Consider the following 7,639-nt stretch of genomic DNA (forward strand, 5'->3'; position numbering starts at 1 on the left):
CTGCCTTCCCTCTAGTCTTACACTGCTAAATTAGGGACGGCTAGCACAGATAGCCCTCGAGTCGCTTTGTGCGAAATTCCAAAACAAACAAATCTAGGATAGTAAATCCGACGAAGGGAGTTCTCAATGAACTTAAAATTTCTTGTTACTTCCATGAGATTGTCATTCCTATCATCCATTTGTTTGCAGATAATTATAAGAAACTCAGACATTTTTTGTGTTGTTCAGTTGCATTTAATTTTTATTTTACGCTAAAAGTTTTGATTTTTGATGTTCACCATTATAAATTAATAAATCCTCTTCAGAAGTACAATTATTATGCTTTTCCATGATTACCACTACAAAGTTCTTAAAACACTATGCAACGGGATCTACTTGGAAAACCAATATGGCTTAATTCCGATAAAAATAACAACGTATTTCGTGACAATCATCAATATGTAAACAGATAAACAACCTTGATTAAACTTGAGGACAAGTTTACTTTGGAAATTAATAGTAAAAAATATTCAGGAATCTAAACTAACATTAAAACCTAACAATATAGCAAGTTACAACTAACTACTTAAGAAGAAATCTAGTGGTTAGGATAATCATCATTTTCAACAGACTATTTGTTTGTGACGTTTTTATAGTTTTGTCTGTTTTCCAAAGACCTTAATTTCAAATTTGTTGTTTTATCTAAGAAATATTAAGGATCAAATTTCAGAATGCCAATCGTAAAGACTACAGTAAACGAAAAGATAAAAAAACTTATTAATACTAAAATGATAGACATAAAAATATATTTATAAACATGAATATATGAATGAAAATGCTTGTTTCCCTTTCCTAGAATTGTAGAAATTAACCTTAATGTCTTCTTCAGATATTGATTTACTAATGTTTCTTGTCAGGTTTTATGTATTAGTCGAATTCTTTACAGTTGGTGTCTGTGATATATTGACGATAAATTTGAACGATAAATAAATAGCACACAGTTTACTTGCTTTAAAATAATATACTAAAAATAGTGAAGCGTATATATACAATTTTTTTCACATTGTTGGTTACCACAGTTATATCCATAACTTTAAATATTTCTCATTTAAAAATCGCCACTTTACGCTCTTTGTGGCTAAATTCACAATAACTCAGTCTATATCTAACGTTGTCTGTTAAAATATACTTGTATTAAAAAAGAAACTGTGTGTATCAACCTTATCAGCAAATATCATAACTCTGATACACATCAATATTTAATTAACTTTAAAATTAGCATTTAACTCAGTTTCGGACTATTTGAAATTCTAAAACGTAACATGAAAAGTGAGGGCTCAGATATGAATCAGAGACAAAATTCGACCTAATTTAAAATTAAAATCATAATTCAAGTTGTATTTATTAGTGCCAACAAGATTTGATTTTTTCTGATTGTCAAGATTTTATTGAATTACCCTCCTTTGAACAACTAGAAAGATATAACAAAAGTAAATTGTTTGAAATTGCCAAAGTCATAAAAGTAAAAGGATTTCTTGTCTGAGGAACCCTTAGGGAAATATTATAGTGTCCCCATTGGTCAATTTGTATGGGGGTGAATTTGAATGATAAAGATAAATTAGAGATCCAGCTGAAACTCAAACAAATAAATTATTGTCGAAGTTGTCAAATAGCTATATTTGTAACTCGGTAGTAATTTATCATATCATTGTTTCGAAAGCATATCATTATGAAATATTAACAATTGTCCATGAACTCCCCATGGAAGGTTATTTATGTGTCAGCAACACATGTGGAGAAATTATGAGACATTTATTTTGCCCAAAAATTAGGTAAGATGTTTCTCAGTTTTGTAAAACTTGTCATACCTGTTATTACGTTGGAAAACATTACAAGAAAATTCCAGTTGTTGTTTTTTAAATCTAATCTAGTTTTTGGAAAACCGTTCAGTCATGTGATTGGTGATTGTGTTAGGCCTTTACCAAAACTTCGATCATGTGTGTATCCACTCGATCCCCAGAAACCGTCCCTTTGAGAAACATTTTAATCCAAAACAATTCTAAGGCTTTGATTATTTTTTTACTTTGTTGAATTGCCAAAAAATTCAGTCTGATCAGGGATCAAATTTTGTCCAGGTTGTTTCAACAGGTCATTTATTATCTTGGTATTAAACGTATCAAATGTAGTGTATACCATCAGAATCAGAAGGTGCTCTTGAGATATTCCATTATATCTTGAAAAATAAGGTGTGGATTTATTGTCTTGATAATGATAAGGAATGAATGAATGACTTAGTTTATTGTATTTTGCTGTTCATAAGTTGGTTCAGGGTTTGATAGGGTTTAGCCCGTTTGGCTGCTTAATGCATGGTTCTTTGAAGTTGCTGAAAGAACAGTGGCTGGAAAATAACTCAAAAGAAATGCACTTGTGAAATGGCTCTAGAAAACTTGAAGTTATCCCAAGCCAAAATAAAAAAAAAAAAACGTCTATAATCGCAAGGCTGAAAAGTGTAAGTTCCATCCTGGTGACATGGTCTTAGTATTGTCATCCACTCAAAGCTAGGTATCATGGTCCCTGTGAGTTTGTTTGAAAAGATAATGATACTGACTATGTTGTAAAAACACCTGATCATCAATAGGTTACCCATCTGTGTCATATTAATATGTTGAAGGCCATATGTATACGAAAATATTTTTAGCTATTGAGTGTTCGTCTGATACTGATGACAGTCTCTTTGGCTCAGACACCCGTAAATTTGAAAATATCGGAGACACAGGCAACATCAAAAAGAATAATTCTAATATTCTAATCAAAGTTGATTGTGAATCTTTCAACTCCTACAAGCAATAAAAGGTTGGTGAGCTTTTTGGGAATAGTTGGTTACTACAGAAAGTTTAGTAAAAACTTTGCTGATGTCTCTGTACCAGTAACAAATCTATTTAACAAAAAACTGAAAGTTTAAGTGTCCTGAAACATGATAATCTGCTTTCAAAAAAGTCAAATCTTTGTTGTGCACTTATCCAGCATTGATGGCACCTGATTTTGATAATCATTTCGCATTAGTTACTGATGCCAATGATTGGGGTGCTGGTGCTATTCTATCAAAATCATAGACAAAGGTGTTAAACACCCTTCTTTGTTATTTTTCTTTAAAAAAATTAATTCTCACCAAAATAATTATTACAGTTACAACAGAAAGTGTTCGTACCCCTGCGTCCCGAGTAGTTTTTTGCTCATATACTTAAAGAGTATCACGATTAGGGTAATAGAAGTATAACATATTATAAATATTATACGAACACACATCTACATAATTTTTTATGTAAATTAAACGACAAATAAACTGTTTATAAACAAATAACCAAAAATAGAAGGAGCAGAAAGTGTTCGTACATTTCAGGACGTGAGAAAAAACTGATATTCCCGTAAAATTTTGTTTGGTTTGGCGAATAAACTACATTATACCATTCAAGAACAAGACACTGAGTTCATAATTATTGGAATTTAGCCAGAAAAAATGTACTTCCACCAATTTAGCGCCGACTCCGTCATTATATGCTTGGTCATCATGGCGAACAGGAAACAACTGTCCAGTGATTTAAAAAAACGAATTATTGTAAAATACAAGTCTCGTGTGTCTCTTTTCGGTATTGCTACACAACTTAATGTGCCGAAATCTACTGTTCAAAGCATAATTGCCAAGTTTAAGCTTACAGGATCAACTGCTAACCTCCCTCGTTCCGGACGCCCCACCAAAATTCCAGAGAGAACCAAGAGGAAGGTTCTCAGAGAAGTTAGTGGAACCCTCGTTTAACAGGTAATGGCATACAGAAACTGGTAAGGGAAATTGGGGTTGAAGTGAGCACCTCTACAATTACGAATATGTTACGCTCTTCTGGGTTCAAAGCATGCCGTCCTCGTAGAACTCCATATTTAAAGCCTGTTCATTTAGAAGCACGATTGAGGTATGCAAGAAAGCATGTAGATAAACTCTTTACTTGTTGGAAGAGTATTCTTTGGTCAGACGAGACTAAAATCGAGTTTTTCGGCCACGATGATTTTCGCAATATTTTCTGTAAGAAGGGGGAACGAAATCTTCCAAAGAACATCATCCTTACAGTTAAACACGGAGGTGCCTCGATCATACTATGGAGTTCCTTCAGCTCTTCTGGTGTAGGCAGCCTTCACCGTGTCAACAGAATCATGAAAAAAGAAGAGTACGTTGATATATTAGGCACTTATATCAAGAATGATGCTCGGAACTTGCGGCTTGGGCGTCGTTGGATCTTCCAGCACGACAATGACCCTAAGCACACATCGAAATATGTGCAATCCTGGTTGCAGAGGAACCATACAAGCGTTCTGGAGTGGCCATCGCAGTCACCCGATCCCAACCCAATTGAAAACGTTTGGCATGAGTTGAAGACCAGGGTTCATCAGCGTCATCCGAAAAACTTGCAAGAGTTGGAGGCCTTTTCTGAAGAAGAATGGAAGAAAATACCAGTCGAGTACTGTCAAACGATCATGGATGGGCATGAGGAGAGATTGCGCCAAGTAATTCACCTGAAAGGCTACACAATTGACCATTAAAGTAGACGCACGAACACTTTCTGCCCCGTTATTTGTTTATAAACATTTTATTTGTCTCTCAATTTACATAAACATTTATGTAGATGTGCGTTAGTATAATATTTATGATACACTCTACTTTCATTATCTAAATTGTGATAGTTTTTAAGTAATCAGAAAAAAGCTACTCATGGCGCAGGGGTACGAACACTTTCTGTCGTAACTGTATACTATACAAAAAGAAACATTGGCTTTAGTGTTAGCTTTTGAGAACTTCAATATATATGTACCTGCATCACGACAGGCTTTTGTCCTTGACACTGATCATAACACATTGACGTTTTAGAACCAAATGAAGGACATAAACAAAAGACTGTTAAATTGGACTTTAACATTACAATAATATGGTTTGAAGATAATCCATGTTAAAGGAGTTGATAACATCTGTGTTTATGCACTGTCACTTATTATGTAACTCTATGATAATAAGTTCACTTGTATTGATTATTTTATGTGCTTTCATAGTTATTGAAGTTTTGTAATTCTTTGACAATGTAATCATTGGATATATATATATATATATATATATATACGTATGTAACATTTTAGTTTAAAATTTTGTAATGCCAAATTTTAAATCTTTAAGGAAGAAGGCGTGACGGGTTTACTGTTATATATCTGTTTTAATACTGATGTCTTTTTAAATTAAATTTATATTTAGAAATGTGCATTACTTATACTGTTAAATTTATATTGGGAAATTCCCGTCTATTCACTAAAGTTGTGAAGGAGTCTCGAGTGTAAGAATAAACAACATATGTGTGTACATAAACACTAATGTATCGTCAATATTGTTGAGCAGGATGAAACTCTCCTCACACTTATAAATGTAACTAACGCGATGCGCTCAGAGACAGAATATATACTCTTCAAAAAAAGAAACGCAAAAGGCAAAATTTGAGACATATTGTTAACAAGTTTATTCCGGGTAGTTCTGTATGACATGTATGAAACTTTGCACATTCACTGCTTAACATCCAAAGTCTGCAAAGGCGAAGCCCACGCTCACTAGTTGAAGTTTAACGTCACTCAACGTCAATAACGAGTATGCTCCCCGTGAGCATCAATAACTGCTTGGCATCTCCTGCCCATGGAAGCGATGAGATGACGAATCACATCCTGTGAAATGGCTGTCCACTCAACCTGCAAAGCTACTGCAAGCTGAGGTAGAGTCTGCGGTTGAGGTTGTCGCCGTCGCAGACGTCGGTCCAACTCGTCCCAAAGATGTTCGATGGGGTTTAAATCTGGTGATCTGGAGGGCCAGGGAAGAACGTTGATGTTGTGGTGTCTCAAGAAGACAGTGGTGAGTCAGGCTGTGTGAGGACGGGCGTTGTCATGTTGAAAAACGTCGTTGACGTTCACCATGATGGGTTGCACATGGGGCCTAAGAATCTTGTCGACGGTTGCGTACGGTCTGATTGGAAATCCTACGCAGCCCTGGTATGGTTGAGGCAGTAGACGTCGCAATGGTAGTCCTATCCCGAAGGTGACGTAACCGGATGTTGCGATCTTGTGCGGGCGTGGTCACACGAGGTCTGCCAGATCGTGGACGGTCACGAGTTGATCCATGTTGTTGGTGACGATTTCATAGCCTTGTGATGGTGCTTGGGTGGACATTCACAGCTCTGGCAACATCTGATCGAGATTCGCCTGCTTCCAAGCGACCAATGGCATTGTTGCGTTGTGCTTTAGTCAGTCTTTGCGTAACTGTATTGCGTGTCGGTGGCTTAACACTGAGCTATGGAAACCGAGAACCCGTCACTTTTATAGGGATTTTGCACATGTTGCACTTGCAGAACATGCAGATCTCTCAAACAAATTTATTGGACACGCATGCGTTTTGGCGAAACATCCGATGTTTTCCTCTGTTTCAAAGTGCACAACTTTTATTGTCATTTTGGTCTGACAATCAGTGCCTTAACAAGTGTAACATCACATACTCTGAGCTTGTATCGTTATTACATATATTTCTCTTTAAAATAACAAAAATATCCCTTTTGCATTTCTTTTTTTGAAGAGTATATTTTTGGTTTGCTCTAGTTGGTATACTATAAACCTAGGAAGTTATAACTGTGGTAAACGCTTATTAATTGGGAATCTTCAGATATTTGACAAGGAATCCTTAAGAATCAGACATTAGTATTTTTATGGAGAGTTTATATAACTTCAGCAGTTAAAAAGCTCGACGTGTGATAAGCGAAGAGCTAGCTAGCTTCCTCTTAAGTGAATTGTACCAACATCAACTCGAAATTAACTCGCTTATCAAGAAACTTCTAGACGAGAAAGAAGAATCAATATTATTCGTAAGTTTGTAAAACTTTTGTACATAGATCATTGTTTGTAATAATCATTATTTTAAATTATACTACTCTTTCTATATTAAAATATATCTGTATCAAAAACAATAAACTATGTGTATCAGTCTTGTTGGCAAATATAAATTGAATATATATCCATATTTAATCAACCTCTAAATCAAACTTACAATTTAAATCAGTTTCAGGTCATTTGAAATCATAATATGTAATATAAGGTAAAATCCTAGAACTAAAAGGGCACTTTAACAGTTGATTTCAAATGTTGGTGATTGCTGAAAACCCTAGCATGGCAATAGGCTCAAAGGATTTGCAGTTATTGGTTCATTTTGAACGTTTGCCTGGAGAAACTTCCTGGGCTATTCCGTGGGTTAGTCGATACAATTTAATGTTGTGTTGCGATTCAAGGTTAAACCTGTGGATTTAATTTCATAGGTCTCTTTTATTCTTTCTGAAATGTGGTGATGAGATTTTCTCTATTCAACAAAAAAACTTGATATGGACTATATAAATATAACAAGAGTGGGTCAAGATTTATAAGAGTTATTCTGATTTTCTCTTCACATTTATCACATGTGGTATATTTGCCAACCCCACCCCTTAACAGAAAAAAAAAAAAGATAGTGTTATTGTGCTTTTATGAGTGTACTATAATTTTATTTGTTGTCATCTTTGGCATTTTCGTGCATAAAATTAAGTGTGTGTTGTACATTTTG

Source organism: Tachypleus tridentatus, chromosome 13 (genome assembly GCF_004210375.1).
Source record: "Tachypleus tridentatus isolate NWPU-2018 chromosome 13, ASM421037v1, whole genome shotgun sequence".
NCBI classification, from domain to species: domain Eukaryota; kingdom Metazoa; phylum Arthropoda; class Merostomata; order Xiphosura; family Limulidae; genus Tachypleus; species Tachypleus tridentatus.